Here is a 27974-nt window from a genome sequence, read left to right as displayed (position 1 = left end):
TTCAGGACATTTTACATTTAATTTTCTTTTAAAAACTATATTTTACATTTCAAAACAAAAAATCATTTCAAAGCAGGAAAAAGTCCCAGAATGTTAACCTTTGAAATGTTTTAGTTTCAATCAACTCCACATTTTCTGCAAGAAATCATTTGGTCAGCCACACCCTCCCCGTAAGTCTACCAAATCACACAAAAGCGCAATGCAATGCTTCACTTTGCCCAAATCTGAAGCAAACTGGAGGAGAATGCATGGCTGATGTAAGGCTTAATCATCATAATCGTAATTTTATCCCACACATGCCCAAAGTTCCCATCCAGGATCAGGCCCCATTTTACAAGGCAATGTACATAAGTAATGAAAGACAAATCCTGTTTTTAAGTACTTAAAGTCTAAACAGACAAGATTGTTAAAAGTGAGGGAGAGAGACAAACATACATCTAGGGTGCTGGATAACAAAGACTATGATTTGTTAGGGTTTGTATAATTTTTGGTGTGTTTTTCAGGTTTGCCAAGTATCATGCATTTCATAAGACAGACACACTTGGCAGGTATATCTCACCTTCAATGGTGCAGAATCCTTTGGCCTCCCTTGGCAAGAGCGTAGATGAGGCCTGCCAAATGGACCCAGGCTGACACCTTTCACCTCCAGACCCTGCTGCAATTCTGCTATAGTGCCCATACTTAAGCACAGAGCAGCTGAGTACTGCCTCTGTCAGCTCTGATAGGACCAATAGCTGTTTTAGACCAAACTGAGAGGTCTCCCCCTGAATCCACTTAGAGCTGTCAGTCTTCAATCAAGGCCTCCTCAAGACCTGAAAGCTGCTGAAAGCAGCCAGGTGGTGTGCTCCCTCCCAAAGGGAGGACTTTCTGTTGGAGCCCCTGCTGATAAACCCCACTGCCATGCATAGGTGATGGGAGTCCCTGTCAGTGAGCTAATTGCTGGATTTGGCAGGTGCCAGCAGAGCTGGAGACCTCCTAGATTAAAAGAGCCAGGATTGGGTACACATGAGGACGCATTGTACTGCTCAGTGCTTGCATCTCCCATTGCACAATGTAGTGATAAGAGGTAAAAGTTACCTTGTCCTCTTCTCTCAGGTCCCTCAAGAGGGTACTCTTCTCCTAGCCCTCTAGAGCAGTGGTCCCCAACCTTTTGAGGTTGTCGGGCGCCAGGGGGCGTGGCCGTTTGCCCACCGGGCGCCAGGGGGCGGGGACACTTGCGCGCCCGGGGGCGGCCCCCCTCAGCCACTCGCCCGGGGGCGGGGCCCCCTCCAGGGGCCGGTGCTCCCGCCGAGTGCCGCGCGCCCGGGGCTGGGGCTGGCGCTCCCCCCCTCGCCGCGTGCCCGGGGCCGGCGCTCCCCCCCGCCGTGCGCCCGGGGCCGGTGCTCCCCCCGGCCCCCTCCCGCCAAGTGCCGCGTGCCCAGCACTCCCCCCGCCAAGCATGCTCCCCCCGCAAGCGCCCGTGTGCGATGTGCCCGGGGCCAGGCCAGCCCCGAGCACCTGGCGGGCGCATTGAAATGCCCCCGCGGGCGCCATGGCGCCCGCGGGCACCGTATTGGGGACCACGGCTCTAGAGCTTGACATCATGAACATCCACTGACTCTGGGGAAGTGCCTGTTGTCTATGTTTCTCTGCTTGCTGTTGCCCAATGGTTTCCCCATATTACCCTCCTGAGCCCTTTTGATTTGTTCCAAGCAAACAGCTGGCCCCATTTTTCTTTGGGACCCTCTCCCTCTTCAGTGGGAAGCCAATTTTGCTGCTATCAATAGGTCACTGGGGAACCACCACCTTTTGATCAAATAGGCCAATGCCTTTTACCATCACTAAATTCACATTGTTCTTTAAAAGTGAACTTTATGAATACATTCACATTGAAAATATGCAGATTATCTCATGGAATTATTTGTATAAACATCACATAGCTCTGCACAAAACCAGGCAGATGGCTTTAAATATATTGTACAGAAGGTGGGGAAAATGCTTTGAGATCCTCTGAGGGAACATGCTATAGGAATAAAAAATAATATAGCATTGGTTTGCAACATTATTTCAAGTGAAGAATTTCTCCCTCCTCCTCCACAATGTTACAGGGACTCTCCTCATGGGATTCCACCTGTAGAGAGACTTATGTCAGCAATACAGCTCATGGTACCACCTTCCAAAAGTTTAGGTGATATTAACTCCCCAGTTACAGCACTCATGTAATGAAAGGGTTGGTTGTCTCTGTAAAGAATGCCTCTTTTGATCACAGATTATTGTTTGCCATTATTAATCTCTGTAGTCATTCTTGTAGATAAACAAACAAGTGAAAAGATGCAATGAGGTGGAAGAAAAGATTTGCACAGAACAGACAAGTGAACATTTAATTTATTTACCACTCTTAACAGATACCTGGGGTGACATTTATTAATAAACGGCATTATCAGGTGTCTGATATGTAGCTCACAGAAATTAATTACCCAGCCCATGGTAAAACCATAACAAGCCTGCAGTGCTGTAACATTTGTGCTAATTGAAAATGAGATAAGTGCTGTGGGTGCAATTTGCATGCAATGCAGTGTATTAATTATCTTCAGTTCTCTTCATGATAAATATACCTGACTGAATCACTCTGCTACTTTACTGGGTAATAGAGTCATAAGTGGATTCCCTTAGGTGACCAACTAAAGGGAGTGCGCTCGTTGGAACATCAAGGCCCAAGCACTTAAATTAGTTTGCAAATGTAATATGATTTTCTTCCAGACTGAGTTAAAAGTACACACCAAACACAAACTTGTATTGCCCATGTGCAATAAGACATTTTTATAAAAACCCACATTCCTATTTCATAAAGGTAAACAGGATACATTTCAATCCATTAATACCACTTTACAAAGCTTGATCTCTCCACAAGAAGAGGGACTTTCTCCCACTCCCCCTCCCCCCATTCATTTCACTGCCATATTACCTTGGGTTAAATTACATTTTGAGTGGAATATAAATCAATTGACATGCAATGCCAGAAGAGATTGGGAAACTACAGATTTAAAGACACTGTATAGTTCTAGTAGATTAGGAGACTAATTGTTCCACTCTCTCTGACTATGATTTGTATGGGGATCAGGTTACAGAGCCACTGTGTGCTCAACTCAAAGCTCCATGGTACCATACAATTAAGAATAATGCTTCTATAAAGGGGGTGAGTAATGCAGAAAGCCCTTTGCTAACACTCATCTTTTCAAACCAGAGATGAAGCAGTGTCTTGGCAACACCTTACATTGGACATGAGCACTGTCCTTCAATCACTCTCACTCTCATTGTTTTTTGGTAGCCTGAATTTTTCATTCACATTGGAGGCACTGTTAATAGTTTGGGCTCAGCTCAGAGCTTTGCCATGAGCAAGGGGTGGTATGTTGTTGTGCTGCCCCTGGCATAGCCTCTCTATGGTGCCCGTGCCAGGTGCAAGCCTGCTAGCACCCAGCCAGCAGACCCTGCACCTGGCACGGCTCGAGCCAGCCACCCGATGCCCCCCAGCCCTCCCCCTCTTCCCGGGACCAGGCTGGCGGCTCCCAGGAGCTTGCCCGGGACCGCAAGAGGCGGGCACCCGCCTGGGCTAGTGCGGACATCGTGGACCTCATCCACGACCTCCGCACTAGGCACAGGAAAGTGGCCAGCTAGGGCAGGAGAGCTGCCAGCCTGGCCACCCAGGAGCAGGTGTGCATGAAAATCAAGGTGGTCCACTGAGACCCTGAGCTTACCATGGCCGTACTGGGTCAGACCAAAGGTCCATCTAGCCCAGTAGCCTGTCTGCCGACAGCAGCCAACCCTAGGGACCCTGGAGGGGATGGACCGAAGACAGTGACCAAGCCATTTGTCTCGTGCCATCCCTCTCCAGCCTTCCACAAACTTTGGTCAGGGATACCACTCCTACCCCCTGGCTAATACCACTCCATGGACCCAACCTCCATGACTTTATCTCACTTCTCTTTAAACTCTGTTCTAGTTCTAGCCTTCACAGCCTCCTGCAGCAAGGAGTTCCACAGGTTGACTCTTTGCTTTGTGAAGAACAACTTTCTGTTACTAGTTTGAAGCCTGCTACCCATTCCTTTCCTTTGGTGTCCTCTGGTCCTTCTTTATGGGAACTAATGAAGAACTTTTCTTGATGCACCCTCTCCACCTCACTCATGCTTTTATAGACCTCTACCCTATCCCCCCTCAGTCTCCTCTTTTCTGAACTGAAAAGTCCCAGTTTCTTTAGCCTCTCTTCATATGGGACCTGTTCCAAACCTCTGATCATTTTAGTTGCCCTCCCCTCTCCCACCCTCTCTCTTCCCCTCTCCCACCTCCTTTTCCCAGTCTGCCCGAGTTTTGTTCAATAAAGAGAGATTCTATTTTTGAGATTCTATTTACGTTTTCTTTATTTTGTACATCAGGAAGGGGGGGGGTAGGGAAGGGTAAGTGGAAGGAGGTGAGGGAGGAATGGGGTACGAGCCCCCGATGGGGAGGACTGGGCTGGCTTTGCGGGCTTCTGGGGGTGGAAGCTCTCCTGCAGCCCCCCAACTGCCCCCTTTCTCCAGATGGCAGCCTGCGGCAAGTGCAGCCGGTCTGATGGCTGAGTGCTGTGAAGTGCCCAGTGTGGGCACTCAGGGCACTCCAAGCCAGGACTGCTTTGCAAGCGGGGCACCCCTGAGAACTGTCTGTCCGGGGTGGGGGTCGGGTCCCTTTAAGCACAGCCCTCGGCTAGCCTGAGGCAGCAGCTTCACGCACTAAATCCTCCTCCTCATGCCCTGCCGGCACTGCTTCCGGCCATCCTTAACCCCGGTTCAGGGTCCACTTAATGTGGACATGCTAGTTCGAATTAGCAAAACGCTAATTCGAACTAGTTTTTTAGTCTGGATCCGTTAGTTCGAATTGGCTTAGTTCAAATTAACTAATTCGAACTAAGTTAGTTCGAATTAGCGCTGTAGTGTAGACATACCCAGTGTCATAATCTACCTTCCAGTCCCCGCCTTGCTCTGACAGGAACATACATTGCACCATGTCTATCCCTGACTCACATGTATACCAGTGTGTCTCTAAGGGGTCCACAAAATCACTTTGAGAAACCGGCTAACAGGCTGCTTTGGTGTGTTTACTTACCAGCTCTGCTCCTTGAGGCTTCCATTGACTCTAGTTCGCTATTTGCAGCCAAGGGGGACTCCCCGGGCTGAAACTGAGAACCGGAGCCAATGGGTGCCATGAGGCACCATGGCTGTGGAGCTAGGGTTGCCAAATGGTTTCAACAAAAATACTAGACACACTTGTTATTACATAATCTACATTTCATCTTATTTAGAAAGTACCGGACATTTCTATTTTCTCAATTTGTTTCCTGAACAGAAAGCTCAAATACTGAACTGTCCAGTTCAAAACCAGACACCTGGCAGCCCTACGTGGAGCCGGTAAGTAAACAAACCAGGGCAGCCAGTTAGCAAGTTTCTCAAAGTAGTTTCACAGACCACTTTGAGAAAAGAACGGTTCCTTACCTGTAACTGTTGTTCTTCAAGATGTGTTGCTCATGTCCATTCGAATTATGTGTTTGCACCGCGTCTTCCAGAGTGTTTTCCCTAGCAGTACCCGTAGCGCCAGCAGGGCGCCCCCTAGAGTGGTGCCGCCACTGTGGGGCATAAGTACCCCTGCCGGTGCTCCCCTTCCTCAGTTCCTTCTTGCTGGACGCTCCGACGAAGGGAAGGTAGGGGGGGAATCGAATGAACATGAGCAACACATCTCGAAGAACAACAGTTACAGGTAAGTAACCGTTCTTTTCTTCTTCGAGTGGTTGCTCATGTCCATTCGAATTAGGTGACTTCAAAGCCAACCCCACTTCAAGGAGGAAGGGTCGGAGCACCCAGAAAGAGAAGTCCACGAAAGTTGAACAACCCAAACCAATTTATTCAACTAAGCGAACCCAGAAAAACTGTAGAAAAGTGCAATGTGGTACAGATAAAACAAACATATTTACAATACAGAGCTGAGGACCGCAGAGCCCAACCCTGCATCCTCCCTAGCCTGTTGTGCCAGCGCATAGTGCGCCGTAAAGGTATGGAGGACGACCACATGGCCGCCCTGCAGATTTCAGTGATTGGACCTGCGCCCCAAAAGCCACAGAGGACACCTGCGCCCTAGTGGAATGTGCTGTAACCCAGGCTGGGACCTTCCCAGCCAAGGCATAACAGTCCCTGATACACTCTGTGAACCAATTGGACAATCTCTGTGTCTATATGGGGAGACCTTTCATACTGTCAGCGACAGCAATAAACAATTGTGTGGATTTGTGAAAGGGTTCAGTCCTATCAATATAAAAAGCTAGTGCACATCTAGCATCCAGGGAATGGAGCACTTGCTCCTTAGGTGAGGCGTGGGGCTTTGGAAAGAAAACCGGAAGGTAAATTTCTTGGTACAGATGGAACAGTGACACCACCATGGGGAGAAAAGCCGGGTGAGGGCGGAGCCTCACATTATTGTCTGAGAACACTAGGTAGGGTGGGTTTACAGTTAATGACCTCAGCTCACAGACCCTGCAAGCCGACGTAATGGCCACAATGAACGCAACCTTCATAAAGAGGTGCTTCAAAGAACACGTGGCCAGCAGCTCAAAGGGGGGTGACACAAGTCTAGACAACACGAGGTTAAGGTCCCAAGCAAGGAGAAGGGGTCTAAGTGAGGGGTACAACTTGTCCAAACCCTTAAGGAACCTTTTGACCACAGTGTCAGAAAACAGAGACACTCCTGCCGAACCAACGTGGAAGGCAGAGAGAGATGCCACATGGACTTTGATAGAGGAGGTAGAGAGGCCACCGGACCTCAGCTCAAAAAGGTAGTCCAGAATGGATGGGACAGGTGCACAGGACGGGTGCTCTCCCCTTCTCCCTTCTGGACGCCCAAGACGAGAACCGCCGCCACTTGGCTGCGTATGACCACCTGGTAGATGGTTTCCTACTACTTAGGAGCACCATCTGTACCTCCTGGGAACATTCCCATTCCGGTTGGGTCAGCCACAGATAAACCAGGCCATCAGGTGGAGAGAGCTGAGATTCGGGTGAACCATGAGGCCCCCGTCCCAAGGCTGGGTCAGGAGATCCCGAACTGGCGGGAGTGTTATAGACTCCTCACTGAGCATATTCACCAGGATAGGGAACCTGAACTGCCTGGGCCACCGAGGGGCTATCAGGATGACCGTGGACCTGAAGGTCTTGACCCTGGTCAGAACCCTGGGAATTAGGAGAAACGAAGGGAAAGCATAGAGGATGCCTGCCGGCCACAGCATGGTCATGGCATCCCCCCTGGAGTGTTCCCCCAGCCCCAACAGGGAGCAGTGACTCTGGCACTTGGTGTTGCGTGCCGAGGCAAACAGGTCTACCAGGGGACAACCCCACCTGTGGAAGACCTGACAAAGGGCCGAATCCTTGAGAGACCCTTCGTGGGCTCCGAAGGACCTGCTCAGAGCATCAGCCAACAAGTTTTTGCACCCTGGCAGGTACTCTGCCTGCAAAACTATGCCGTGCACTACGCACAGGTCCCAGAGCCACAAAGCCTCGCGGCAGAGGGGAGGCGACCGGGCTCCCCCCTGCCTGTTGAGGTAAAACACAGCTGCCATGTTGTCCAGGTGGACAAGGACAGAGCGGCGAGACAGCTTCGACAGGAAGGTCTTGCAGGCTCTCCTGACTGCCCTGAGTTCCCAGACATTTATGTGCAGAGCCCGCTCTGCAGGAGACCACAACCCCTGGGATCTGTGACATCCCAGATGTGCTCCCCAACCCAGGTCCAAAGCATCTGTGTCAAGTGTAAGTGAGGGAGGAGGTACAGTGAACGGAACCCCGCTGCACACCACCGCCTCCTGAGTCCACCATTGTAAGGAGGCTATCACCTCCGGAGGCATTGTGAGAACCGTGTTCCAGAGACCCATGGACTGGTTGAATGCCTTTGCCAACCAGGCCTGCAGAGGCCTGAGCCTCATTCGAGCATGGCATACCACATACGTACATGCCACCATGTGTCCCAGCAGCCTTGAGCAGACCCGGTCGTGATGGGGAACCAGATTAACTTGGAGACCAGCTCCACTATGGACAGAAACCTGGTTCTGGGGAGGAGTGCTCTCGCCACCCTGGCATCCAGGAGGGCACCTATGAATTCGAGGTGCTGAGAGGGAGTCAACGATGACTTCTCCTCGTTTAGCATGAGTCCCAGCCTTACGAAGAGGGCCCTTGTGAGGGAAACATGGGCCTCCACTTGGTCATAGGAATGACTACGAATAAGCCAGTCGTCTAGGTACGGAAAGACGTGTACCCCTCTTTTGCGGAGGAACACCGCTACGACCGCCGTGCATTTTGTAAAGACCCTGGGTGCTGTTGAAAGGCCAAATGGGAGAACTGTAAATTGTAAGTGGCATCGGGAAACAATAAAATGGAGAAACCTCCTGTGGCTGGGTCTTATTGCCACATGGAAGTAAGCATCCTTGAGATTGAGAGTTGTGTACCAGTCTCCTAACTGTAAAACCAGGATAACAGAGGCCAGGGTTACCATTCTGAACTTGGATTTCACCACCATCTTGTTGAGGTCTCTGAGATCTAAGATGGGATGAATCCCATCCTTGGGTTTTGGGAAAATGAAATACCAGGAATAAAACCCCTGCCCTTCAGATGTGAAGGGACCCTCTCCCCGGCTCCCTTTTTGAGGAGCGCTAACACCTCCTGATGGAGGATGCCTTAGTGAGAGATGTCCCTGAAAAGGGATGGGCCGGGCGGGTTGGAAAGGAGCGAGCCCTGGAAGGGGATGGTATAGCCATTCCTGACTATTTTTAGAACCCAGGCGTCAGTGGTGATTTCTGCCTAGGCATGGGCAAACCGGGATAACCTGGACCCAAACGGGGGGCCAGGGTGGGAGGCTGGTGCACAATTCTCTAGCAGCCCATCAAAACTGGTGCTTGGGCTGCTGAGAGGGGCCTTGACCAACCCCACGGTGGTTGTCCCCTCTCAGGCAGCGTCGACGACCCCTTGCAGCCGACGGGCCCGCAGCCTCCCCCACACCTCCACTGGGGGCACGAGGACGGCGTCTCCAGTAATCCCCATGAAGGACCTGGGACTGCGTTCTCCCCTGCTGTCTGTAGGGCATCTGACGACGCTGAGGAGCTGGCGTGTGTATCCCCAAGGACTGGAGAGTAGATCTTGTGTCTTTAAGCGAATGGAGCCTGGAGTCCGTGTGCTCCGAAAACAACGCTTTGCCATCAAAAGGCAGGTCCTGGATCATGGTTTGGATATCCGGAGGTATTCCAGACACCTGCAGCCAGGCACCACAGCGCATAACTACACCTGATGCCATGGTACAGGCTGCAGAGTCAACAGCATCCAGGGAAGCCTGAAGGGCTGTGCAGGCAATGGTTCTGCCCTTCAAGGTCACGGCCCAAACTCCTGATGGGCCTCGGCAGGGAGCTTATCCTTAAACTTATTCACCGCCTGCCATGTATTATAAGCATATCGACTCAGCATCACTTGCTGGTTAGCAATGTGGAGTTGCCCCCCACCAGTGGCATACACCTTACAGCCCATCAGGTCAAGGCGTTTGGGCTCCCTAGCCTTCGGGGATGGCCCCGGCTGGGGAAGCCTCTCCTTTTGAACTGCAGCTTGAATGACCAAGGACCCCAGAACAGGTTGGGAGTACAAGTGTTTGTGCCCTGACTGGGGAACATAACAGTGCCTCTCGACTCCCTTTAAGGTAGGGGTCAGGGAAACCGGGGTCTGCCACAAGGCGTTAGTAATCTTGGCCACGGTTTTATTAAGTGGCAAAGCTAAGCGGGCAGGCGCATCGTCAGAGAGGATGTCAATCATGGGGTCTGTGTCCTCCACTACTGGCTCCACTGGGACACCCAGATTGGAGGTCAGACGCCTAAGCAGATCCTGATGCGCTTGAGCAGCCATAGTAGGCAACGCTGGTGCGGGATCCGCCAAGGCTTCATCAGGAGATGAAGATGATGATGACTCCTGGATCAGTACCGGATCCAGCATAGGGCCAGGCTGAGGAGCCGGCTGGGCAGGCGGCACCGTTTGCGGAAGTGGCTCTGGCACCGAGGCTTGTGGCTCTGCCACGGCATCTGTCGTAACCGACCTCTGGGAGGAAGGAAGGGGTCGTGACAGCGACGCCAATGGTTGCACTCCGTGTCCCGAAACACCAGACATCACAGAGGAGGTCACAGGCCCCTGCCACTGGTGGTAAGCCCACGTGAAGCCTTGCGGCCTGTGTCAAGGCCGGCACCGAGGTAGAGGCAAGCAGTACTGGTCCCACAGGGGATGGTCCCGCTGCATAAGCGACCGGTGCCAGCTGATCACGCTGGTGCAGAGGCGAAGCTGGTTCCAGCACGGCCTCTGGCGTAGGCGACCTCGACCTCTCTGCCTCAACCGACGATGGAGGGGAGGTAGTGAGGCTAATAAAATCATGTGCCGCCTCAAAAGTGTCCGGCATGGAGGAACGGTGCGAGGGTAGCTGCCCTGGGCTGGGTGATCATCCCGCTCGCTTATGCTGCACAGTAATAGACGAGGACATGCTCACCAGAGACTCGGCACTACGGTTGGACTTCTAGCTGGGAGACCTACCACGGGACGTTCTTGATCTCTTCGGTGCAGGGGAGTGAGAACGGTGCTGAGCCCTTGATACTGAGGCCCACTCCCAAGATGGAGCGCCATGCATGGACGATGGTGCACTGCGCACCGCAGAGTGTCCAGTCGGTTCTGGCTGTAAAGCCGCCTCCATGAGGAGAAGTTTTAAACAAGAGTCCCTCTCCTTCTTCGTGCACAGCTTAAATGACCTGCAGATCTTACAGGCGTCTGTTAGGTGGCCCTCACCCAAACACTTCAGACAACTATCGTGAGGGTCTCCTTTGGGCATAAACTTCGCGCACACAGTGCACGCCTTAAAGCCTTGCGGCCCTGGCATTCCTCACCCCCAAAGGGGGAGAAGAAAAAACAAAAAGCCACTAACTATCTAACTAATTTGAACTATTTACAACACCAAGAGAAACGGGGACCATTAACTGCTCTAACAGAGAGACACGCTCCAATGACCGTCACGGGCGGTAAGAAGGAACTGAGTAGGGGGAGCACCGGCAGGGGTACTTATGCCCCGCCATGGCGGCCCCACTCCAGGGGGCACCATACCGGCGCTACGGGCACCGCTAGGGAAAACGCTCCGGAAGACGCAGTGCACGCAGTGCGCACACTTAATTCGAATAGACATGAGCAACCACTCGAAGAAGAAACACTGATCTATACCAATGCACTGACTTAGCTATGGTAGTTGGCACAATGGAGGAGTATCAAGAGGCCAGCCCCCTCAACAGTCTGGAAGCCCTAAAGTTGGGGTACGTGCCCGCTTTCCGCAGGGCAAATACAACCCTGCAGACTCAGCTCCCTCTATTATGGTAAATATGGCCCTGTCGGCCTAGTCCTAAAGTACAGTCCCTTCTAGCAGGGTAAATATGGCCCTGCCAACCTCCTCCCAAACACACTCCCCTCTCTCAGGGTTACAATGGCCTAGCAGCCTAGCCCAAGAGAAGCCTCCCCGAATGCTGGGGAGTGGGATTGTTGTGGGGTGGGGAGGTATGGGGACCCGGGCCCTCACACTCCACCAGGTCCCAGCCTAGGGCCCTGTCAGCAGTGAAAGCCCCCACTGCCTGCTCAGCGGGGCTTCACACCGAAATGCGTCGAGCTCCTGGGGGACAATCCTCTGACCTGGGCCACTTCCTACCATCCCCAGTGCTGCTCCACTCTTTAGGTGTCGCTCGGTGGGTTGGACCCTCGTAGACACGTCCTCCCAGGCTGGGGCTGTCGCCGGGGTTGCTGCTCCTGGGGCGGCTGCAGCGACTGCTGCCGGGGTTGCTGCTCCTGGGGTGGCTGCAGCTGCAGGGGCTGATTAGGAGCTCCAGCCTGAGCCCCTTCCCCCCCTGTGGCTTCCTGGGCTTTTATACCCAGCCTCTCTCTCAAGCATGCCCAGCAGGGTCATGGGGGTGGGGCCTTCTTGGCCAGCTGGGCCACAGCAACCCCTTGCTCCTCAGTGCGGGGCAAATACACTCCGTCATGCACCCTGCCCCTTAACTGGCCCGTTCTGTCCCAGCATCCCCCTCCTCTACTCGCGAGAAAAAAAATCTGCATTTATATGGTCCCTACTCAGCTAGTGGGCCACGGTAAAATCATACGGCTGTAAGGATAGATACCAATCTCATGATCCGGGGGTTCATCTCCTTCATGCTGTTCAACTACCTTCACAGGGCATGGTCAGTCACTAAATGAAAGGGGTTCCCTAATAGATAATATCTTAATGTGTCCACCACCCATTTCAGTGCCAGCGCTTCCTTCTCTATGGTTGAATACTTCTGCTTGCATGGAAACAACTTGCAGCTCATATACAATACGGGATGTTCTTCCCCCTCGATCTCCTGAGACAATAAAGCCCCTAGTACCGTCTTCATTCTGTAAGTCTGTAGAATGAAGGGCTTAGAAAAATCTGGGTGGAACAAGACTGGGGCCTTAGTTAGCCAGTCTTTCAGGGTCCGAAAAGCTCTTTCACACTCTGGTGACCTTCTTCAGCTCTGAATTCTTAGTGAGGTCGGACAAGGGTGCTGCAAATGTCGTGAAGTCAGGTACGAAACAACAGTAGTATTCTGCTAATCCTAAGAACTGGCGTACCTGTTTCTTCGTGGTAGGAGTTTTACACTTCTTCAAGGCCTGCACCTTTTCGACCAGTGGGCACAGGGTTCTCGTCCCATCATGTACCCCAGGTAGGTCACCTTATGGTGCTCCAAATTACATTTCTCTGGGTTTGCTGTGAGGCCTGCTTTATCCAGGGTCTTCAGCACAGCTTCCAGGTGTTGGAGATGTTCGTTCCACGTCTGGCTATAGATCATGATGTTGTCTATATATGTGGCCATATAGAGGTGGTGAGGTGTATAACAGCTGATCCATCAATTGTTGGAGTGTGGCCGCGCCCCCATGTAACCCAAAGGGCATAGTCACAAATTGGTACAGCCCAAAGGCGGTGGGGAAAATGGTCTTCTTCTTAGAGGCCGGTATAAGGGGGATTTGCCAGTATCCCTTCGTCAAATCCAAGATGGAGATGTACTTCCCGTTGCCCAGCTGTTCTAGTAACTCATCAACTCGAGGCATTGGGTAGGCATCAAAGCACAATATAGCATTTATCTTGCGGAAATCGATACAAAACCAAATTTCTCCATCGGGTTTCGGGACGAGGACGATGGGGCTTCTCCATTTGCTGTGAGACTCCTCCTCCACTCCCATTTCTATCATTATCTTTAGTTCCTTCTGAACTGCTCCAGACATCTTCTTGGGTAGGGGCCGGTGTTGATCTCGTACTTTGTGGCCTGGGAAGGTGGCGATATGGTAGTTGACTACGCTAGTTCGCCCGGGTTGGGTAGAGAGGACCTGTGAGAAGTTCTGGACCACCTGCTGTAACTCTGCCCGTTGCTCCTGGCTCAACCCTTCTCCCATAGTGACCTGGGATGGCCCCAGGGAGTCTTCAACTAAGGGCTGGTGGGTATGGAGCAATCAACAGGCCTTCAGACATATCCTACTTGTTTAGGAGGTTTATGTGATATGTTCGCACCTCCCTCTTCCTCTCTGTTAGTCTGACCTCGTAGTCTACCGGCCCCACATGGCGCACCACTTCAAATGGGCTCTGCCACTTCACCAATAGCTTGGATTCTTTTGAAGGCAGCAAGAGAAGTACATGGTCTCCCGGCTTGAAGGATCAGAGTTTCACTCCTTGGTTATAGTAGCGGGCCTGGGTCTCTTGGGCCTGTAAGAGGTTAGTCCTGTCAAACTCGCTCAACTTTTTCAGGTGCTCCTGTAGCTGCAACACATAGAGTACTGTGCCCATGACCTGGGACTCCTGCTATTCCCAATTTTCTTTTAAGAGGTTGAGTATCCCCCGGGGTTGTCACCCATAAAAGAGCTCAAAGGGTGAAATGCTCGTAGATGCGTGGGGTACCTCGCATACTGCAAGCTGTAGGACCAGGAGGAGCTTATCCCTGTTGCAGGGGTCCTCCTCCACAAACTTCTGAAGCATCGATTTCAGCGTTTGATTAAAACACTCCACCAAGCCATCTGTCTGCTGATGGTACACTGTAGTCCTGTGGGCCTGGATATTTAGCAACCGACATAGCTCGGCCATCAGCCTGGAAGACACATTTGTTCCCTGGTTGGTCAAGATTTCCCTTGATACCCCGAGTGGGCAAACAGCTTGAGAAGCTCCGCCTCTATGGTATGGGCAGTGGTATTCCGCAATGGCACGGCCTCAGGGTACCGAGTGGTGTAGTCCACTACCACGAGAATGTATTGTCACCCAGAGCTTGCCTTCTCCAGAGGCCCAACCAGATCCAGGTCGATCTGTTCAAACGTTTCACTTACCACAGGCAATGCTACCAATGGGGCCTTCGGTACTCCCTTTTGGCTAGCACTCTGGCATTCGGGACAGGACTCACAAAAGTCACATACCTCACGGTGTATTCCCAGCCAGAAAAATCTGACCCACCCACTGCAGGGTCTTCTCCCATCCCAGATGCCCAGCCCAGGGGTTCGCATGGCCCAGATGCAGCATGCCCTTCCTATATTTGGCAGGGACCAGGAGCTGCCACATCTCCTCCCCAGTTTGTGGGTCCCAGACCACCCGGTAAAGGCGGTCAGCTCGTACTTGAAACCATGGGCCTTGGGGCCTATGGGTGTCTCCTTCCTTGCGTTCCAACTCTCTTGCCTGCTCCCAAGTTCGACTCAACATTGGGTGTTCCCTCTGGTCTTTTACGAAGTCCCAGCCACTCTCCTCTCCTCTTCTAGATTGGCTTCCTGGCCGGTCTGTCGCTGAGGCTGTGGCTGCCAGGTTGCTGCTCCTGGGTCAGCTGCGACCGCAGGGGCTGATTAAGAGCTCCGGCCTAAGCCCCTTCCCCTCTGGCAGTCAGTCCTGACTGAGTGGCTTCCTGGGCTCTTATACCCGGCCTTTCTCTCAAGCATGCCCAGCAGGGCCATGGAAGTGGGGCCTTCTCAGCCAGCTGGGCCAGGGCAATCCCTTGCTCCTCAGTGCGGGGCAGATACACCCCATCACAAGGAGCATATAGGCAAGACTCTGCCTGCTCTCCACCACCTGGAAGGGAAAAAAAGTCAAAGCTCCCTTGAGGCTGCTGTCCTACTTGTGATCTAAGTAGCCAGAGGAAGCTAGTACAGTCTTCTCCCATGCAGGCCAAGCCAGGCCAGTTTTGTATTGATCACAGAGCAAAGATTTTATTAATTCCCCAGTATTTTTGCTGGACTCCCATGCCTGCTAAAGGATATGCCTGAGTTAAACTATCGTAGAGGAAGACTGAAGCACTTCCTTCTGCATTGAATTACTTTTTAAAAGTTTGAGGCAGTGACTGTGAATTTTTTAAACACATCATTCACCAGTGTACATTTCTTTCAAAACTTTTTTTGCATCAACACTAATATTCCCTTCCTAGTTCTGCCAAATCAAAATAAAAAAATCAGTTCAAAAATATAAAATAATAAACCTTTCAGAGCTATTTACTCAGCTTGTGAATAAAGTCTGTAACAGTGATCCAGTGACACCTACACCGATATGCATTATATCACTCAGATACTTTTCTTGGTCTCTTTTAATCAATTACTGTGAAGTATAACACAATATAAGTCTTATGTTTATCACAGCACCCAATGCTACATAAGCTACGCCAGCAGGTTACATTGGCTGAATTACTTTGTTCAGATGAGAATCTAAATAAAAAATTATTTCTGGATCCCTGCAGTGCCTATCCAGTGTCTAGAGAGAGAAAACTAGTTTTGTGGTTAAGGTGCTCGTCTGACAGTGAAAAACATCCCAAATTGACATATCCATGGGAGAATCATTCCAGGCCAACATACTACAATCCTTCCCTTCCCTGCATTCCAATCATTTTGGATCACTGGTATCTGCTGGTTTACAAGATTACAGCAGTTTTCAAGAGGCCCTGATTTATGCCTGAGAACAGACTGGCATTCAGGCAGGATTCAAGATGTAAGTGTTGCTTAAAACCATATATACACATAATCCATCCCCTGTGCTGTGCAGATCTCAGATATATCCAAATTTCTAGGCCACCTAATTTACACATTAGATGTAACTATGTAAACACGTTTTTTTTTTTTTTTTTTAGGAGAGAGAGCTCGCTATACTTTAAGAGATTTGCAGATAGTACTTCTCAGCGTTAAAAATAATTCCTACAGGGTTTTAAAATCCCTAACAAAGAAAGAAACTGTCACTGAGTAACACCACATTAGATGATCAATAGTAATATCTCTAATTAGTTTTTTTTTATTTAAACCTCCTTACAGATTATATTTAACCTCTTTATACTGCAACAGGTCATGAATATAGGAATCACCTAAATTAGACATATTGCCCACCAATAGATACATAGCCAAAGCCAACAGCAATACAATACATACTCACTACAATTGAACCAAAAGGCTCCATGTGAAATAAGGTTGATTTCACCAGCATTTCATTCAAAATGGAAACGTTGTGACAATACTGAAACATCCCGTTTTAACATTTTCAGAATTTGTTTGTTGGTTTTGAAATGATTTTTGGTAAACAAAAACAGTCTAAATCAACCCCAAAGAAAACAAAAAACCCAGATTTTTTTCTTTCAGAGAATTTTTTAAAAATTTCAAGCCTTGTTTTTATTAAGGATAAAACAAATTTCAGAATCTCAAAAACCTCTGTAAAATGAAATTACTATTTTCTGTACAATTTTAATACCCACAAGAAAATAGTAAAATAATAAAAATAAAATGCTTTTCATCGGATGATCTCAAAAAGTTTTACAAAAGGAAATCCATGTTACAGAGCAAGAAACTGAGGAACCAGGACACAAGTTGTCCAAGGTCACCTAGCAGTCCAGTGGCAGGAAAAATATATCCGCCACTTGGGTCCTAGGACACTGCTCTACCCACTAATCCACACTATTAATACTACCTATGAGAAAGGAAAAGTCCCTTTATCTTTTTAAAAGAAATCCTACCATGCATAAAACAGGACATATGCTGCATTGGTTTAAAAAAAGGTTAGCTAAATCTTAACTTTTAGTATGAAGCACATTTGTTAAATAGGCATCCTAATGGTGTTATTGTCGCTAAAAACAGAGACTTGAAAATGCTATATATATTATTACACATTATCTACCAACTGCAAGAATGCGGTGCTAAAACTACCTCAAAACACCTCAGGTAAGGTAATTGCTACTAATGGATCTGAAGTGTGTAGAATTGGGCATTATTACTCAGTCATCACATTCTCGAATCGGTGAAACCATTGGATATTGTAGGTACGAGGCTCACTCATCTCTCAATCATGGGAGAAATTTGAGAAAGGGGGCAAGCTCTCTCTCATTTTGCATTGGAAGAAAGATTCAACGACAAGCCAATATAATAGGCACCTCTTTGCACTTCTGTAGCTAAGATGGGGTCAGTAATTGCTTTCTAAGCAATTGTTTTCAAAGCTTTGGGAAACATCTGCAACAGTTAGCTCCAGAATCAAATCTCACCAGGAAGATATGAACACATGATTTCATTTTTTCTGCTATTCATACATTTAAAGGAAACAGTGGCTCAGTAGGCATCAAAAAGAGAACTACATGGAGATAAATGTGAGCTTGGGTGGCACGTTTAGATCCTAATTTAGGCCCCACTCCTGCAACTTGCTCCATCCCTGAACCTGTCTAGAGTCTTTACTGTCTTCAGCTGGGCTCCATATCATCCAGGGGAATGATGCACAAGTCAGCTGGCTGGCCTGGGGCTGTGGATCTGAATTTTTCCAAAGCCCATATGAATTTGAAGCTAAATGGTTTGGGTCATCTCTCAGTCCTGTACAGTAAAAGATAAAATGAAAGTTTACTAGATTTAGGTTGTTTATGGTGAAGATTGATTCAATGTATTTTTAAGTAAAATTCCTGTTTGGGATAGATGCCCACAAACCTTGTGGGTCTGTATTTAGCCAAGTTTTCAAATCTCAAATCTAAGGTTTGAGATTGGGGTAATTTGTTATTATATTTGAAGAACTTTTTTTATCTTTTGGCATTGGTGCAAAATATGATCACTTAATTATAAACAAAATATGGCCTAATATTATTATCCAACACATTTCAGATTCTTCTGATTATCTTGGAGGAAAGAAATAAAAATAGCCAAGACAGTTTTTAGAATTGCTGTTTCTGTGCAACTAAAGAGAGCTCAAAGAAATTTCTTAAAGATGTTTATAAGACATAAAACCGTATTCACCTGATTACTATTACAGCTGAGGAGGCATATTCCTGAGCTAATCAATACAAGAGTTGGATTTGAGTATCTTTATGTTGTCAGGATCCAAAACATCTCAGCTTGGACCTCTCCTTCTCTGTGGTGATTGTTTACCCTTTGTGTTTGAAGATGAGACTCACTCAGGGACTTCCTTTGCAGTACTATTAAACTGGTGCCCCTATGTCCAATGACAGCTAGATGGGAGGATGGCTATTTTTTTAGAGATGTGATTTTATAATCTTTAGCAACACACTAATGAAATAGTTGTTAAGCAAATTTTAAACTAAGGATTTGTAGACCAGCACAGATAGTATATACCTGGGTTTGGCAAATGCCTGAAAAATAGCTTCATTACTACTTGAATGGCTCTTTCACAGGTTCATGTTCTGTTACGTCTGGCAGGATTTTTCAGTTTTAAGGTAACTAGATTACCTCTGGAGGAAGCAGAGCCAAAGAACAAGGATGGGAAGAGATGGGTGTGTGGATATTAAGACCCAGTGGTGCCCCATGCATTTTGTGTATGGGTAAGGACGGCCCTGACATCACTGGTCGGTTTGGTTTCTGTGAACACAGCAGTGGCTGAGCAGCTCAATTTCAGTTGTGAACAGTCTGTGGCACACTGAACAAAAATGCTGCTACAGGTTACTTGTGCACATTCTGCTGTTGCAAGATTTACGTTGCTGGCTGCTCTGCCTCAGCCATTCTCCCCTGCTCATAGTATACGAGATAGAAAAAGCATGACCCAAAATCCTGGGTGAGTGTTGAACTATCCCAAGGATAACTTGAACGAGTCCTTGAAACATTTCTTCTGGCCACTCTGAGAACACTTTATCTTCTTTCACTTGCTGTAAAAGATCTGCTTTGGAAGTCACTCATATGATTCTCAGGTGGAATGGCCTGCCCATCTCATCTGTGATTTCATCAACACAGTATGGACTCTCAGAATCCCTGCTCATCCAAGATCCTCAGTATCTGGTGCCTTGTCTTGCCATCTTCTCCTCATCAGTTTCTTCAGCCAGACCATGTAATTCAGCTTCCTAGCATGGCACCTGTACACCATCCAGGTGTACATGCAAACATCAGAGATGGCAGCACAATGGCTTTGTAGACTTGCTGTTTTGTTTGTTGATTAATGTCTCTATGATCCCAAATGCTGCAAGCCAAAGAGCAATAAATCCGTACTCTGTGACAGTCAGACTCAGGGCAGAGCTACACTACAGGGTTATGTTAAGTTAAGTTCCACAGTTCCAGCTATGTGAATAACAGGGATTTGGGCTTATTTACCTTACAGAAGAAAAGAGTGAGGGGGGATCTGATAGCAGCCTTCAACTTCCTGAAGGGAGGTTCCAGAGAGGATGGAGAGAGGCTGTTCTCAGTAGTGAGGGATGGCAGAACAAGGAGCAATGGTCTCAAGTTACAGTGGGGGAGGTCTAGGTTGGACATTAGGAAAAACTATTTCCCTAGATGGGTGGTGAAGCACTGGGATGGGTTCCATAGGGAGGGGGTGGAATCTCCATCCTAGAGGTTTTTAAGTTCTGGCTTGACAAAGCCCTGGCTGGGATGATTAAGTTGGGATTGATCCTGCTTTGGCCTCCAAGTTTCTTCCAATTATTCAAAGGAGGAACAGCATGCAATTTTTCATTTTAATTCTCCCCTCCGTACCATTATTTCCCTCTCCCTCCCCACCCCCAAAAAAGAGAAAAAATAAAATGGGAGATGGAAGAATTTCAAACAACCAAAATATTAGTTTTCAGAAAAATCAAAGCCTACTTTAGAGTTTATTTTGTTGAAAATATGGAAATGTGTGTGAACATATGTTCTCTGACAGTTTTGTTGCATTTTAATGGAAAATATATATTGCATTTTCTAGAGAGTCCTAATCAGAACTCAGAGCACAAGAAACTATACAACTGTGGAAAAAAACTGCTTTTCTCCTTCAATAACTGCAAAACAACCCAGTATAGTGCAAGATTGACAATTCCATTCTAGTCTGAGAGGTAACAGCTAAAATTAAAAACAATGTGTATGCTGTAAGAGGAAAAAATTAGAAGTAATTTGCCTAAGATATTTTTCTAAGATGAATGCCATAGAAATCCACCTCCAGCAGGTAGATTCACATTTCAAATCTGTCCCGTGACTTTCTAAATTGAGTTTAATCTGCCACCATTTTCTTCCAAAGGATTACGGAAGCTAAGTTTTCCAGAAGTTGTGCGTTCCAAACAGGTGATTACATACTCTACTCAGAGATAAAGTTCATTTGCTCACACACGTTTCAGGATGAGATTTTTAAACCAAAAATGTCTAGTAAGGGCCTGAATTTTCAGAAGTTCTGTGCCCTCACAACTACCACTGGAGCCAATGGGAGCCACTACGGCCTCTGAAATCAGACCTTTGCCTAACTGGAGGAAAAGCCACTTCAAATATTATAACTGAAGACCTACCTGAGAGAACACAAGAAGCTTTAAATGAGAGACACAAAGTATTTCTTGCAACATACAAGCAGGCTTTCTGTGTAGGGGCATGATCTACAATACATCTTTAAACTGAGGCAGTTGATTTCCAATTCCATAACCTCATCCAAAGCCTTCTGAAATTAATATTAAAAAGGTGTCAGCTGAATTCAATAGGTTTTGGATCAGGAACTTGGAGAATGCCAAATTGTCTTAGCTGTAACAGTTTACTCTGTATGTCATCCAAATCAATTAACTAGGGATTTGAGCATGAATGTAATTTGAACTATAAAAATGGATTAATAAAAAAGTAGTATTAGCTAATTATTAGGGCTGTGAGGGCCATAGCAGCCATTAATAGAATTAATCTTTGAAGTCAGTGACTCACAATATGTGTTTCAAGTCAGTCAGTCATAGGTAAAAAGCAGCTGATTGTAATTGAGTGGGAGGAGCCAAATCCTTGTAATTTATACCAGTAAATTCTAAGTACTAGGCTAGCTAGCAAGAGGCTCAATTGAAGAAGCCCTCCCCTAACAGAGGAGCTGTCTCTAAAAAGCAAAACAACCGAACTATAACAAGCACATACCAGCTATAGTCGAACTGATGCTGACCACATTTTAACTCAGTGCACAATTCAGTACAGACTATATTCTGTACCACTGCAGAGACAGTTATTAAATTTGGGCAAATGTTTGCCTTCAAAACAAGTTTTCTACAAAAACTTAAAAAGAATATATATATATATATATATAATTTCCATATTTTTGTTGAAACTATTATTTCTTCCTCCCACTAAATGCAAAAAGAAAAGAAGAAAGCCCATCAAGAACATCCCCCTCCTTTTATTTTTCTTTTCATCCCTGGCTTTATAAAAGTTAAAGATTTAAAATGTTGTCTGTATCAGTAAAACTATCTATACATATTTTAATAACTAATTGCAAGGTAAGATCTAGGTCCAGCTGATACTCAGTATCTCGTTCACCCGCACTCGCATATGCCCTCAGAATAAACAACAGAAAGTTTTAGTCAGGGTTCAGGCTATTCAATTTACTGCACAAAGTGCAGAATGTATGACTACTTGCCTTGTGCTTAAGTGTATTGTATAGACACATGATGTAGTCAGTTTATGGCTCAAAGAGCCTAAATTCATGGAAGGCCTGGAGACCACCTTTACCTTGAAGGAGTTATGAAAAATGAAACAATTTAGAGGCAGTATTTAGAAACTTTAAGGAGCAGGCCCACTTTGCAACAGTTGGATTTAACTGGAACTGTTCCAAAAAAAGAGACGTAATTGGGTAAAAAAAATTGTACAATTTCAAATTAGTATCCATCCCACAGGGCTCAAAATGGAACAATTTTTTCAAAAATCTTTAAGAAATCTTTTTTGAAATGTTTGAAAATATTCAGATTTTATCAGACCCTCCCACCCTTTCTCCCTATTTTTTCTTTTTGCCATTGAATGCAAAAGGAGAAATGGTGTCTAGAGAGTGTTTGTGATGGGTTCTGTTACAGAGATCCCCTTGAGATGGTCACTTGATGAGCTGAAATAGCACTGCCCTCTGGGGAAATGCACCACCCTGTCCTGCTGAGCCAGATCTTCCAGTGTGCTTCAGCGGTGGCACAGAGTTGAGATCAGAGGCACAGCCCCCAGCAGAGCAGCACAGGCACTAAGGAACTCAGCTCTGCTCTGCGTTCTTCACTTTAAATCTCACTAACAAGTTAACTACGCAACCTATTTCCCTGAGTGTTGAACCCCATAACACCAAAACCCCGCAAACCAGTGTAAACAGGGCAGTCTTTGGCTGACAGTGCAACTACATCATACTGAATGCCAGTGAAACTGCACCCTCTTCTGACACGCTTTATTAGCAACAGATAGTTTTATCAACATAAACTTCTTTGAAATGAATGCTAGGTCAGAATTTAAAAATAAAAGGAAAAACTTTTTCTTCTTCCAAACAACGCTTAACAAACTCATGGAATTCATCACACGACAGGCTTCCTATGGTCAGCGAGTGCATCCACAGCTACAGTAGGTACGCTGGATGTATGCTGGATTTAAAGTCTTCAGGGCTGAAGCAGCATTTTGGAATTAGAAAGAAACTTCCCCTTGGAGAAGATTAATTTCATTTGTATTTAAAGTGGGGATTCTTCTCCCTTGGAAAAGTCTGGTACTAGTCAGTATCCAGTCTGTTTGTACAGATCTGTTCCCATATGTAATCGAAGGTGGGGATGGAAGGAATGCCCCTAGTATTATGAATTTAATAGGCTCCACTAACAGAGAGGAAGATAGCTAGATCCTGAGATACTAGGTTTCATTGTTTTATTCTTCGTCCTGACACTGACGCCCTGACAGGTTTAACAAGCCTCTGAACCTTTCTATGGCTATAAATGTGCTCCTCAGAAAATAGGAATAATATCTACCTCTCTCTCCTCTGTAAAGCTCTTTGAGCTCCTTTAAGCAAAGCTCTCTGGAAGTAGAAAACATCATTATAAAAACTACAGCTTATGTTACACAGAACTTTTGAACCCAGAGATGACGCAATGGCCCGTTGCCAGGACAAAGAATATCTAACACCTTGTTTAACAACAGGTGTTCCATGTTATGCACTGGTGAGGTGTACATCACTGAAACCTAAAGACCCAGCAAGACAGTGGTATGGCTATGAACCTGAGCAGTCCTAGAACAAACAGAGCCATAAAATGCTAATTAGCTTCATACATTTGATATGGGCATTTTTATTTATTGACATGGTCAAATTAACAGGCAGCAGTACTTTCATAGCCTTGAGATCAACCAGAGAAAAGTTAGTATTAATGTTCAACCAACCACCATAGCTTGTGTCAACTACAGTCACATTAAAAGCACTTATCCATTGGGTAAGAGAGCAGTTATACATCATGTCTATCTGTTCCCAAACCATAAAGAATTAACTACTACTGTCGGAAGATAGGAAATCTCAGAGTTTTTAGCATCTACAACCACAAGTCTTATTTCTGCACATATATGGTTGAAAAACATTTTCTTAGGAAGGGCTCTTTTGAATTACAGAACACAGGCTGGTGGGTTTCAAGTCTTTGATACCACCCCATAGAGCTGCCTGTTTTGAAGGAAAATAAGCATTATAGAGAACCTCTCTGTACAGCTTAGCTTAGCTGACCTCATCTCAAACGGCTTCCCTTGCAGCAAGCATGCCAGCCTTTACTGCCCATTTGTTTGCTCCACACTTTCTTCCATGCTGCCCAAACCCTTGCATAAAACAACCTCACTGAACTGATCTGTCCTTACCCTCTCCAACCCCTTATCTTTGAATTCCCCCTTCAAGCACCACTTCTGCCACAGAACAAGAAATCATGAATGGTGGCTAGGTTGAAGGGCAAATGGAAATATTTCCAAAACAAATGTTTGAAAAAGGTATATATTTGTATTGTATCCTTTGCCACTTATCTTTGTATGTCATATAACTGCTTAGATTGTAAACTTTTGCAGGCAGGGACTATGCCATTTATATAGGTACAAGGCCTTGCACAACAAAGCTCCAATCTTAACTGAGGTTCTATCCCATGTTCCCTTTAATCTTTTCCCTCCATGCATGCAATACATTTTATGTGAACTGAGGAATGTGCACCAACAGCAGCAGGAAAAAAAAATCAAACTGAGCACTCGGCTGAGCAACTGGATGACATTTGAATTTCTCCTGAGTTGCAGCACAAGTGCAAAGCTTACATGGAACACTGGTCCTAGGTGTTGCAGTAGTATAAGTATTTTAAATTGAAAAATAAGTTCTAACTTCAACTTTCAAAACAGTTAGAAAAGTTACTCTTAATGCACGGACAGATTTCCAGATATTACCATTTATTATTTGGAGTATCATAATGCTCAGAGACCATAGTCAAGAAGTACTCTGTGTCTAAGCAGCATATAAACAGATTTTAAAAATAATAAGACAGTTCTTGCACCAGAAAGTGCCAGGCTAGGGTTATGACAAGGCATAAACTGTGGGTGGACAAAAGGGGGGAGTAGATTGGAGTAGGATGGAGTGACAAGGCAATGAATAGATTGTATTATTGCAGCCATTCAGAGTGTATGTAATAAACACTGACATATATTAGTGAACAAGAGCTGTTGTCCCTTCAGGCTTGAGTGTTGATTTATATACTTTATCTTTTGCAAGCAAAGCACTCTACTGAATTACACTCTGGTTCTACAGAATTACACCTATCACCAAGAGGCAACCTCCATAGTAGTGGGTAAAATACAGAAGTCGTTATTGTGACACTGGTAGCCACACTACACAACAGTTTAAAGATCAGAAGCGAAGCACCCCTATTCATGTGATGGCCAAACTAATTACACTTAGGGCTCGTCTAGACTACATCCCTCTTTCAAAAGAGGGATGTAAATGAGCCCGATGGAAAGTGCAAATGAAGCGGGGATTTAAATATTCTGTGCTTCATTTGCATATTTGCATCAGATTGCTGTTTCGAAAAAGGGTATTTCGAAAGTGAAACTGCAGTCTAAATGCGGTTCTTTCGGGAAAAAAATCCTTTTTCGAAAGAGCCTGTACTCCTGAAAAATGAGTATGGGATCTTTCGAAAAAGGGGTTGTTTGTTTTTCGAAAGAACCGCTTCTAGACTGCAGTTTCACTTTCGAAATACCCTTTTTTGAAACAGCGATTTGATGTGAATATGAAAATGAAGCATGGAATATTTAAATTCCCGATTCATTTGCACTTTCGATCGGGCTCATTTACATCCCTCTTTTGAAAGAGGGATGTAGTCTAGATGAGCCCTTATTGTAAGAGAAAGGAAAAGAATGCAGACAGGTTTAGGGACTTGAATAGATAACTGGATTTGGGGTTGAAAGTACTCCGTACGGTAAAGCAAAAGATTTTTTAAAATAAGAGTCTAAAATTAGGTTGGGTTTTTTTTTTTTGGTTTTTTGTTTTTTTTGGGGGGGGGGGGGAGAAGGGAAAGTCACAATTGTAGCTGCTGGAAACTCAGTGTTTTTGGAAAAGGAAATCATTTATTTAGGTGCCTAACTATGATTTAAGAGACTGAACTTAGGTGCCTTTTTAAAATTGTTTCCATTTTTCATAATTTTGGCCAACACAAGAACATTTAGCAAACCCCAGGGAAAAGATGTTGTGAGTGATCCGCTGATCATATTTGAAACAAACTAACTACTAGAATGCTTAGCACAGCACATATTTCCACATAAATAATTATAGCATATGATGGAGGTTAGCTATGCCACTCGTAGGTCAACAGAGGTAACATTTTCAAAAATGCATCAAGTTAAGAACAAAAATCCATTTTCAAAAAAACCTGAGTCTTAGTTTCATTAGACTTACCCTCCTACATGCATAAGTCACTTTTGACAATGACACTTTGGATGTTTTTGGAAAGCATACCCCCTAAATTATATTTCAGGTACATATTGCAGACTGGAACTTGAGGAGATGGAAAAGTTGAGTTTATGCACATGTGCACGCGCGCACACACACACATGCACAAAATATAAAAGAACAAACACAACCAACACAGAAACAAAAAACAGGACTATGTAGCACTTTAAAGGCTAACAATATGGTTTATTAGGTGATGAGCTTTCGTAGGCCAGACCCAGGTGCCCACATAGTCCTGTTTTTTATTTCAGCTAGACTAGACGAACACGGCTACATCTCTATTACTAACCAAACACAGAGTTTTCCCTTTGTTTCAGAAGTCAGAATGCCTGTAGCTCAGAGATTTACCTGAGAGGGAAAGTTTCACACAGCACTTCCAAAAAATTGATGGTTAACTCAGGCAAAATACACTGGCAAAATAGAGTTCCTATTGAGTTTGCAAGAGTGGGATGGAAATAGAACTGAAGTTATTAAAGAATTTAAAGATGATGCAGTAAAGCTACGGCAATATGCACATACACCCATACTATGTATGCCAAATAGGCAGGCAATGCATATATGCAATTTACCGGTGCCTAAAATAGCTTTGATATTATGCTGCACAGTTGTCTACAAAATGTCATCGGATACTAACCAAGTCAGGATGCATTTTTTGCTTCTCTCCCCTTTCTTCAAGTCATTGTATAGAAGGGGAGCAAAAAAGGGGACAGCAGTTTTCAGTGTTTATCATTATTATAGGTTATATATACAGAAAGAAAGTTAATTAAGCTTTAAAAATCCATCACACATCAATGACTGCATTTTAATGAGTACAAAAAGTTGAGGTGTTTACTGCCAATTAAAGTGGTTTTTAAATAAGCATTAATTAACACAGAAATTCAGAAGAAAGTTATACCTTGTCAAAGAAAGGCCAGTACAGGCTGTGCACACTTCTGCTCCCATTCATATTCAGATAGTAATTACCAGCAAGCCTATATTTTCCATAATAATGAGGATGGGCTATCATGTCTGTCAAACAAACAACAAAAGTAGCAGGCTCAGAAATACTCTCAACCTGAAGTCAACTTTTTAAAATTTCCATGGCAAGAGTTCCTTCCAAATCGATAGGAACCTGCACTGTTTGTGCAAGGAAGCAAGTGAGGCTCTGAGAGAGAGAGCGAGAGAGAGAGAGAGAGAGATGCATTTATAATCAGAGGCCCTGATGTATAAAGTTTTAGCTCACCTTTGCATTTCCCCAGTCCTGGGGCCAGTTCAGCCCCATAGAACCACTGGCCTAAATTGCCCCTGGTCACAATGGCCCCAAAGGGCCACTCCAGCCACTGGGCCCCACAGGAGCAGTGGCACTCTGGCATCTTCCCTACTCTGGATGTGGTATCAGGGAGGTAGTGTGGAAATGGCTATGCCAGCTCTAAGCCATCTAGGGAAGCCCCCATGCTGGTCGACTCCTCAACTTTGTTGGCCAACCCATACTTATGGCCTTTCAGTGCTGTTGCGACGGATCCAAGAGAGGGGCCTACCTAGAATGTAACGTCATGGCTGAGCTGGTATGAATATGATAAAATAAAACTTTACTTTTTAACTATTACTTCTTATCTGCTTGAACCAGTTAAATGGGACCTGAAAAGAACTTTGTGAAAACAAAGTCTGGGGCTTTTTCTGTCTCTTTATGAAGCATAAAGGGTTTTGTCATTGGTTTATTTTCCCTTAGAAATGGCATGGTCATTTTTTACCTTAACTGTCAGGAATGGCAAGCCTGGTTTTCCCGGGTTTCCCAG

The sequence above is a fragment of the Pelodiscus sinensis genome, chromosome 3, assembly GCF_052426305.1.
Source record: "Pelodiscus sinensis isolate ZL-2025 chromosome 3, ASM5242630v1, whole genome shotgun sequence".
In the NCBI taxonomy this organism is placed as follows: domain Eukaryota; kingdom Metazoa; phylum Chordata; order Testudines; family Trionychidae; genus Pelodiscus; species Pelodiscus sinensis.
Note: the sequence above shows the minus strand (reverse complement) of the source record.